Source organism: Hylobates moloch, unplaced genomic scaffold (genome assembly GCF_009828535.3).
Source record: "Hylobates moloch isolate HMO894 unplaced genomic scaffold, HMol_V3 SCAFFOLD_19, whole genome shotgun sequence".
Taxonomy (NCBI): domain Eukaryota; kingdom Metazoa; phylum Chordata; class Mammalia; order Primates; family Hylobatidae; genus Hylobates; species Hylobates moloch.
Window position 1 is genome coordinate 36,154,549 of NW_026652294.1, and position 9,936 is coordinate 36,164,484.

The 9,936-nt window shown below is 48.8% G+C and overlaps 1 protein-coding gene across 1 annotated transcript in view; it reads left to right on the forward strand.

The window, feature by feature from the left end:
* Window positions 1-255: 255 nt before the first annotated feature.
* ZFP3 (ZFP3 zinc finger protein) overlaps window positions 256-9,936 on the forward strand; it is an 18,134-nt gene continuing 8,453 nt past the window's right edge. The window contains exon 1 of the mRNA XM_032138980.2: window positions 256-505. The gene's annotated coding sequence lies outside the window, so the exon portion shown is untranslated. The remainder of the gene's footprint in view (window positions 506-9,936) is intronic.

Genomic DNA, 9,936 nt, shown 5'->3' on the forward strand with positions numbered 1-9,936 from the left:
GTTGGGAGAGTTAAAAGGGTCGCGCAAAGTCCCCGCGGGAATGCGAAGCGGATTCCCGAGTTTTTCAGTCTAGAGCAATGCCTGGGGAGCGACACCAGGGCGCAGAGCGGCAGATCGCGGAGCGGAAGTTCATCCCCCGGAGCCGTTCTAGGAAACCCGGAGGACTCAGCTCGTCAATGATTCCGGGGCTGAGGTGGGCATCGACGGGTGCACTTTGCTGTTCCAGGGAGCCGGCTCGGCAGGCGGCGGCGACGTGGAACTTGGGCTAGGGCGAGAACCGGCGAAAAGCAAAGCCGGAAAAGGCAAGGGGGCGTCGGTGCGCTGACCACCTGTTCCTCCAGCGGAGTGCGACGCGCGCCGATTGGCTGGAGTGCCGCCCGGGTACCGGAAGTGGCCGATGCCCGTCGCCAGTGACACCGGGACAACAGCCGCGGGCTCTGTGCGAGAGGCCCAGCAGCGCGGAGCCTGAGCGGAGTGAGCGAGCGCGGGGCGGTAGCGGCCTGCGGTGAGACCTCATTCCGTCGCGGCTGTGGGGGTAGGCGGGGGCTGGACTCCCAGCTCCCTAGAGAGCCGAGCGGAAACCCTACGTTTAGGCCCGTTCTGACCGGGGTTCGCTGTGTGACCTTGAAGTTTATGCTTCCCTCCATTCCCCCCGCCCCCAGGCCTTCATTTCCACCTGCACACAGAGAGGGTGGGGCCTGGACACCGCCAGGGACCGTCCCAGCTCTGGTTTGGTGCCTGTCAGCCGTGGGGGCGGGAGAAGCAGGGACGCTCCCTTCTATCCTGAGGTGGGGACCCGTGGGAGCTGTGGTTTTCTCAGACATTCCACCCCCAAGTAAACCGCTAGGACGAAATGGCGGGCAGTGTCACAAACTTAAGGCCCTAGTGGCAGATTGTGCCCTGTGCTGCCAGACAAGATACTGACTTATGAGGGGTGGTTGTGAAAAGGAGACAGGTTTGAGCTGCAAAGATAGAGCCCTATTATGGGTACCAGAGGGAGAAGAGAGGAAAGGAGGATAACAGTGCCATAAATTAGATATCACCCAGCTTGGGAGAAGGAACTTATGTTTACAGTTATCGACACCAGCTATGTGTCAGACACTATCCTAGGCTCTTTAGAGATAATGATGAATGAAATATCCAGTTAGCCATCAAGAGTATTAAATCAGGGGCTGGGTGCAGTGGCTCATGCCTGTAATCCCAGCATTTTGGGAGGCCTAGGCGGGAGGATCACTTGAGCACAGGAGTTCAAGACCAGCCTGGGCAACATAGTGAGACACCATCTGTACAAAAAACAAAGAAATTAGTTGGGTAGTTGGGTGTGGTGGCGCACGCTTGTAGTCCCAGCTACTTGGGAGGCTGAGGTGGGAGGATTTTCTTGAGCCTGGGAAGTTGAAGCTGCAGTGAGTCTGGGCAATAGAGCCAAGACCCTGTCTCAGAAAAAAGGGAGATATTGCAGATTCATTATTTATATAAGACAGTTACACAAATTCACTTAACATTTACCAGGTATCTGAAATATGCTAGGTACTCAGAATACCAGGATGAATGGAAAAGCATCCTTGCTTATGGTCTAGAGAAAAAAATAGATATGAAAAATTAATAATGCAGTGGGGTAGCTGCTACAAGGTGAAGGAGTAGCTGTCTACCTTAGAGCCTGGGGGTCAGGGAAGAAAATGGAGGGGGTCAGCCGGGCGTGATGGCTCATGCCTGTAATCCCAGCACTTTGGGAGGCGAAGGTGGGCGGATCACCTGAGGTCAGGAGTTTGAGACCAGCCTGACCAACATGGTGAAACCCTGTCTCTACTAAAAATATAAAAAGCAGCCGAGCGTGGTGGTACACACCTGTAATCCCAGCTACGCAGGAGGCTGAGGCAGGAGAATCGCTTGAACCTGGGAGGCGGAGGTTGCAGTGAGCCGAGATGGCATCACTGCACTCCAGCACTCCAGCCTAGGTGACACAGTGAGACTCTGTCTCAAAAAAAAAAAAAAATTGGAGGGGGTCTGTCCATGCCTGAGCTGAGGCTTGGAGATGCTTGTGAAGTGCACAAAGTAGGCAGTAGATTTCCAGGACGTGGGAATAACTTGTTCTCAAAGGCAGAGAAGCTTTAAAGAATAGAAAATGTTTGAACTGCAGGACACTGAGCATGACTGCACCTTCCAACAGTTAATGGAGGGTGTGGGACAGGAGATGAGAAAGGGAAATGGGCTTCCTGGGGGGACATTATGAGCCATGGGAAGAAATTTTTATTCTGTAGGCTTTGGGGGTGCAATAAACAGGAAGTAATATGATAACTATAGTAGAATGAAAGAGAAAAGGGCCAATGAAATGCTGACTCAGAGGACCAAGAGAGAACCTCTTTCCTGCAGATGTTAGTGAAGACTTTGAGAAGGAGGTGCTCTTTGTACTAAATATGGAATATTTGGTAGGATCTGGCCTTTCAGAGGTTAAGGAAAATCATCTGCATTAGCTAAGATGCTTTTGTCTGTAAGTAACAGAATCCAACTCAAGCTGGCTTTAAAATATGCAAGTATATAGGCTCTCATAATTGGAAGTCAAGAGGTATAGGCCGGGTGTGGTGACTCACGCCTGTAATCCCAGCACTTTGGGAGGCCGAGGCGGGTGGATCACCTGAGGTCAGAGCTCAAGACCAGCCTGGCCAACATGGTGAAACTCCGTCTCTACTAAAAATACAAAATTAGCCAGGCGTGGTGGCGGATGCCTGTAATACCAGCTACTTGGGAGGCTGAGGTGGGAGAATTGCCTGAGCCGAGGAGGCGGAGGTTGCAGTGAGCCAAGATTGCGCCATTGCACTCCAGCCTGGGAGACAGAGCAAGGCTCCATCTCAAAAGAAAAAAAACAAAAAGAGGTATAGTGGTTTCAGGACTGATTTAATCCAATGGCCCTGGCGGCATCTCCCTTGTTTTTCTTAGGTTTAGCTGCCCTCATTCACAGGCTGGTAGTGAGATGGCAGCAGCAGGTACAGGCAATAATATATGGAAGTATTTTCCTATGGTTCTCTCAGGATGGCAGGAAACTATTCCCAGCAGCTCCCAGCAAACTTCCTCAAAATATTGACCCAGATGAAGGTGTATGTCCATTTCCAAACCAGGAATTCCCGAATCCTTGCTGTTTCTGAACCAGTGCCTTGCAAGAATTAGGGCATTTATTTGACTGGGTTAACCCAGTTGGAGTGTACTGCTGGAGCTCTTGGATCAGGTTAGATCTCTGGCAAGGAAAGCAAAGCCGCTGCAAATATTTTTGCTGACATACCCCGTAAAATAATTTTGGAAGGTTTGTATCTCTTTATACATTTGCAAGTTGACATCCAAAACATTTCCATTTCTCATCATAAATTTTAATGAGTTTCAAAGGATATTATTTTTGAGATATTAAAATTTCAACATTTCAAAATAAAACCTCATCCCAGTTTCCCAGATACCTTCCCTTGGTTACCTTCCCTTGGAGCACAAAGAAGGTGCTCATCACATCCTTCACCCTCTCTGTAACCTCCATCTGTTAGCACCGCACTCCTCCCAGCCCCCCTTCATTTCCATCCGTATCTCACTCAGTCATCTCAGCTCTGTCCTGACTAACCTCCCTAGGCCTCACCTCCTCAGTCTTCCACCACACATCTCCCTGGATTCTCAGGCTGCCAAAACTGCCACTGAAAGAAGTCAGGAAAGCATGGTGATTGGCCCCTCTTCACTCTGATGCTCTCCAGCGTGCTTGTTTCATGAGGTGGTGGTAAGGGTTAATGTCTGTAAATTGCTTAGCACATAGTGAGAGCTTATCATTACCCTCCACATCAAAATGTCAGTGCTGCCGTGCTCATCTTCTCCCCTTCCATATTTATCCCACCCTTGTGCATGCTACATTGTTTTTTTCTGTTTCTGTTCTTTTTTTTTTTTTCTTTTTTCTTTTTCTTTTTCTTTTTTTTTTTTTTTTTTTTTGAGACAGAGTCTCGCTGTCGCCCAGGCTGGAGTGCAGTGGCGCGATCTCGGCTCACTGCAGGCTCCGCCCCCCGGGGTTCACGCCATTCTCCTGCCTCAGCCTCCCGAGTAGCTGGGACTACAGGCGCCCGCCACCTCGCCCGGCTAATTTTTTGTATTTTTAGTAGAGACGGGGTTTCACTGTGTTAGCCAGGATGGTCTCGATCTCCTGACCTCGTGATCCGCCCGCCTCGGCCTCCCAAAGTGCGGGGATTACAGACGTGAGCCACCGCGCCCGGCCTTCTTTTTTCTTTTTTGAGACGCAGTCTTGCTCTGCACTGGAGTGCAGTGGTGCAATTTTGGCTCACTGCAAGCTCCGCCTGCCCCGGGGTTCACGCTATTCTCCTGCCTCAGCTCCCAAGTAGCTGGGACTATAGGCACCTTCCACCACACCTGGCTAAGTTTTTGTATTTTTAATAGAGGTGGGGTTTCACCGTGTTAGCCGGGATGTCTGTTTCTTTTCGTACTCTTCCTGTACTTCCTGGCCTCTTGCTTGCCCACTTTCTGTCCAGAATGCTATAGTGCAGTGGTCTGCAGATGGAAATATGTGGAGGAGGTACACAGACACTTTCTGTAACATCTTTGGGCACATAGATTGTTGAATGGAAATCAACTTCTAGATCTTGACTTTATTTTGTATTCTTGCCTATGACTGATCTGCTTAAGAATGGGTCTGTTCTTTTCTTCATTTTATTTTATTTTATTATTATTATTTTTGAGACGGAGTCTCACTCTGTCGCCCAGGCTGGAGTGCAGTGGCGCGATCTTGGCTCACTGCAAGCTCTGCCTCCCAGATTCACGCCATTCTCCTGCCTCAGCCTCCCGAATAGGTGGGACTACAGGCGCCCGCCACCACGCCCGGCTAATTTTTTGTGTTTTTAGTAGAGGTAGGGTTTCACCGTGTTAGCCAGGATGGTCTCAATCTCCTGACCTCATGATCCACCTGCTTCAGCCTCTCAAAGTGTTGGGATTACAGGCATGAGCCACCACGCCTGGCCCTTTTCTTCTTTTATAAAAGAAAGACACCAGCCAGGCACAGTGGCTCATGCCTGTAATCCTAGCACTTTGGGAGGCCGAGGTGGGTGGATCATTTGAGGTCAAGAGTTTGAGACCAGCCTGGCCAACATGGTGAAACCGCGCCTCTACTAAAAATACAAAAAACAGGCTGGGCGTGGTGGCTCACGCCTGTAATCCAGCACTTTGGGAGGCCAAGGCGGGCAGATCACGAGGTCAGGAGATCGAGACTATCCTGGCTAACATGGTGGAACCCTGTCTCTACTAAAAATATAAAAAATTAGCCGGGCCTGGTGGTGGGCGCGTGTAATCCCATCTACTAGGGAGGCGGAGGCAGAGGCTGCAGTGAGCCAAGATCGCGCCGCTGCACTCCAGCCTGGGCGACAGAGTGAGACTCTGTCTCAAAAAAACAATAAGTAAAATAAAATAAATAAAGACACCACTCACGCATCTCCTTAAGGTTACCATGGTGCATCACTCTGCAGTGGGAAATCCTCTAGCGTTCCATACAGAGACAATTTGTTGAAAAAGTGAGTTTCTTGGACCTTTTGTAATACAAGTCCCAATCTTTGCTCCCAGCAAAATTTTACTTCATTTTTTGAGAGAGGGTCTCTTATTCTGTCACCCAGGCTGGAGTGCAGTGGTGTGATCACAGCTCACTGCAGCCTTCACCTCCTAGCCTCAGGTGATCCTCCCACCTCAGCTGCCCAGGTAGCTTGGGACTATAGGCATTCACCACCGTGCTTGGCTAATTTTTTTGTAATTTTTCTAGAGACAAGTTTCGCCCTGTTGGCCAGGCTGGTCTCAAACTCCTGGGCTTAAGTGATGTGCCCACCTTAGCCTCTCAAAGTGCCGGGATTATAGGCGTGCCCAGTCCCGACAAAATTTTTTTTTTTTTTTTTTGAGATGGAGTCTCGCTCTGTCACCCAGGCTGGAGTGCAGTGGCGCAATCTCGGCTCACTGCAAGCTCCGCCTCCTGGGTTCACGCCATGCTCCTGCCTCAGCCTCTCCGAGTAGCTGGGACTACAGGCGCCCGCCACCACGCCCGGCTAATTTTTTTGTATTTTTAGTAGAGACAGGGTTTCACTGTGGTCTCGATCTCCTGACCTCGTGATCCGCCCTCCTCGGCCTCCCAAAGTGCTGGGATTACAAGCGTGAGCCACCACGCCCGGCCCAAAATTTTTAAAAGATGTAATCAGATTGTCAGTCAGCTGACAGATTATGCCGTAATGTTTTACTACAAATCACTGTGTGGCTTTTTGGCAGATAAGTTCAAAAAGTTGTGATATTGCTATCACAAGAGATTGCTGTAAATGTAGATTTATGCAGTTTGGGCAAAATCAGGTCCAGTTACAGTAACTAGAGTCAGTTTGTTAAACATAACAGAAAGGTGATTTTTAACTCAGAAAAGGTATGCAGTCAGTTGTATTATATCTGTCTGCTCTCAGGTTTAGGGGAGGGGAGGGGCAATCTAGATTGAGAAGAGGAAAAAAGTCAGAACAGGAACTGGCAATGTACCCATATTCTGCTGCTTGACACCTGTGTTGATCTGCCTGTAGGCCAGATTTTGGGTAGAGATGGATACACCACATTAAGAGTAGGATAACTCCAGTCATTAAGACTTTGTAGGCCGGGCACAGTGGCTCATGCTTGTAATCCCAGCACTTTGGGAGGCTGAGGTGGGCGGATCACCTGAGGTCAGTAGTTCGAGACCAGCCTGACCAACATGGAGAAACCCCATCTCTACTAAAAATACAAAATTAGCTGGGCATGGTGGTGCATGCCTGTAATCCCAGCTACTTGGGAGGCTGAGGCAGGAGAATTGCTTGAACCCGGGAGGTGGAGGTTGCAGTGAGCCAGGATTGCACCACTGCACTCCAGCTGGGGAACAAGAGCGAAACTCCATCTCAAAAAAAAAAAAGACTTTGTAACACTGGTCTTCAAATCTGGCTGTGCATCAGAATCACCTAGGGTACTTGTTTAAAATATAGATCTCTTGGCCCCACTAGAGATTCTGATTCTGAGAGATCTGAGATGGGATCTGGAAATTAGTATTTTTAACAGATTTCTCAGTGGATTCTTACGCAGCTAGCCTAGTTCCAGGCCAAGAACCATTGTTTAAGAGACATTCATCTAACAAGATCTTCCTGCCATGATTTCAGGGCTACTAAGCAATTTTCAGGGTTTTATGTGGCTTTCCATGTAGATTTTCTTTTCTTTTTCTTTTTTTTTTTTTTTTTTTGAGACGGAGTCTCGCTCTGTCCCCCAGGCTGGAGTGCAGTGGCGCAATCTCGGCTCACTGCAAGCTCCGCCTCCCGGGTTCACGCCATTCTCCTGCCTCAGCCTCTCCGAGTAGCTGGGACTACAGGCACCCGCCACCACGCCCGGCTAATTTTTTGTATTTTTAGTAGAGACGGGGTTTCACCATGGTCTCGATCTCCTGACCTCGTGATCCGCCCGCCTCGGCCTCCCAAAGTGCTGGGATTACAAGCGTGAGCCACCGCGCCCGGCCTCTTTTTCTTTTTTTTGAGATGGAGTCTGGCTCTGTCGCCCAGGCTGGAGTGCAATGGCGCGATCTCAGCTCACTGCAACCTCCATCTCCCAGGTTCAAGCGATTCTCCCGCCTCAGCCTCCTGAGTAGCTGGGATTATAGGCACCCACCATCATGCCCAGCCAATTTTTGTATTTTTGTAGAGATGAGGGTTCACCATGTTGGCCAGGCTGGTCTTGAACTCCTGACCTCAGGTGATCTGCCCGCCTCGGCCTCCCAAAGTGCTGGGATTACAGGCATGAGCTACTGTGCCTGGCTCATGTAGATTTTCATCTAGGTAATATGGTCTTTTATAAATTTTATTTCTTGTTGTTAATTAATAGATATCTGGTTTATACATCAGTACTTTGTGAATGAGGCTTTTTGAGCTTGCTTTCCTTGGGTGCATTGAAAAGACAAATTTAGGTCTGCCAAGTTGAGGGTCCTGTTCTGAGTTGTGGAGACCCAATAGAGGTCTGCCTGTCATCCCCAAACTGAGGACCAGTGGTCAACCTCTACTCTTCTAGTAGCACCTCCATCTTATCTCTCTTCAGAAACATTTAATTTCAGATTTAGGAAAGTGAGGAAGTGAGAAACGGAAAGATAGAAAATTGTATTTGGGAATTTGAATTTAGGCTATGAGAAGTGGTGTTTCCATATGAGTCTGAGGCCTAATGTATGGCTGTGCCTCTGGAAAAATCAACCAAATGGAGATTGGCTTTGATTTGCATTTGAGAAGATACCCATAGAGCAGTATTTAACAAATGACATACCGTGTTGCTGGCAGAATGCAAAGTGAAAGAATGATCAGAGTGGGTAAGATTTAGTTGGGGAAGGCTTTCTGTGTTTTTTTGAGATGGAGTCTTACTCTGTCGCACAGGCTGGAGTGCAGTGGAGCGATCTTGGTTCACTGCAACCTGTGCCTCCTGGGCTCAAGCGATTCTCCTGCCTCAGCCTCCCCAGTAGCTGGGACTACAGTTGCACACCACCACGCCTGGCTAATTTTTTGTGTGTATTTTTAGTAGAGACAGGGTTTCACCATGTTGGCCAGGCTGGTCTCGAACTCCTGACATCAGGTGGTTCTGCTTGCCTCAGCCTCCCAAAGTGCTGGGATTACAGGCATGAGCCACCGCACCTGGCTAGGGGAGACTTTCTGAATTTGAGTTTTGTTTTTGTTTTTTTTTTTGAGACGGAGCCTTGCTCTGTCGCCCAGGCTGGAGTGCAGTGGCGCAATCTTGGTTCACTGCAAGCTCTGCCTCCTGGGTTCACGCCATTCGCCTGCCTCAGCCTCCTGAGTAGCTGGGACTACAAGTGCCCGCCACCACGCCCAGCTAATTTTTTGTATTTTTAGTAGAGATGGAGTTTCACCGTGTTAGCCAGGATGGTCTCGATCTCCTGACCTCATGATCCACCTGCCTCGGCCTCCCAAAGTGCTGGGATTATAGGTGTAAGCCACCACACCTGGCCCTGAATTTGAGTTTTAAACTAGGTCCTGGTTACTTGACTGGGGATAAATACATACTTAACTTCTGTTGTATCTTGTTTTGCTAAGAAAAAGTGATTTTCCATTTATTGTGGTACACATGTCAGCTCTATGAATGCTGATTTTGTGAAGAACTAGATGATGGAAAAGAAGCAACTATAGGAGACATGAGGATGAAAAGGAAAGGCCAGAGAGGGGGTTGGAAGCAGATGGAGACTGAAATGGCAGCTTGTGGAACTTGCTCTTGGGTAGGGATGAGAGAGAAATGTATTTAAGACAGTACTTCCCAACTCAGATGGTACCATGGAGGAAGAAGACAGCTAAATTCTCGACAGTGGATTCTTACAATTGTATAGATACATATTACCTATAATTTTCAAAGATTTCAACAAAAAGGAGAAGTACAGTTTTTAGGTGCCCTCTCTTACTTCATGGGAAAATGAGAGAAGATGCTGAGATGGGGAAAGTCAAAGAAAGTTCCACCTCATTTTCAGATGTAGCACAAAGAGCTTCTAAGACTTCAGGATTCCAGTAGGAGATCAGGTTCCTTCCAGGTGTCTGGGGAGGGGGGCATTACCAGGCTGCCCTGATGAGTGACGGGAGGTGCCCAAGCTGGAGGGTGTTAGTAACCAAAATCCTGTGGATAACGGGAGGCTGGGCAGAGAGAAGGGGGGTCCAAAGTCGCCCCCAAATCTCCCCTTTCCCCTTCCCTTACCACATGACTCCAGCCTCCTGTGCTGCTCAGGGTCTTTGTTTCTTCAGTAATCTCATCCTTTCTTCACTCAACCCCTATCTCTCTGCTGGACCTATTCCTTCTAATATAAACATGCGCCTATCTCTTCCATCAGGGGAAAGCCTTGCTCTATAGCACTGTCCATCTTGGTCTTCTCCTTTCATCCACTTTTTTTTTTTTTTT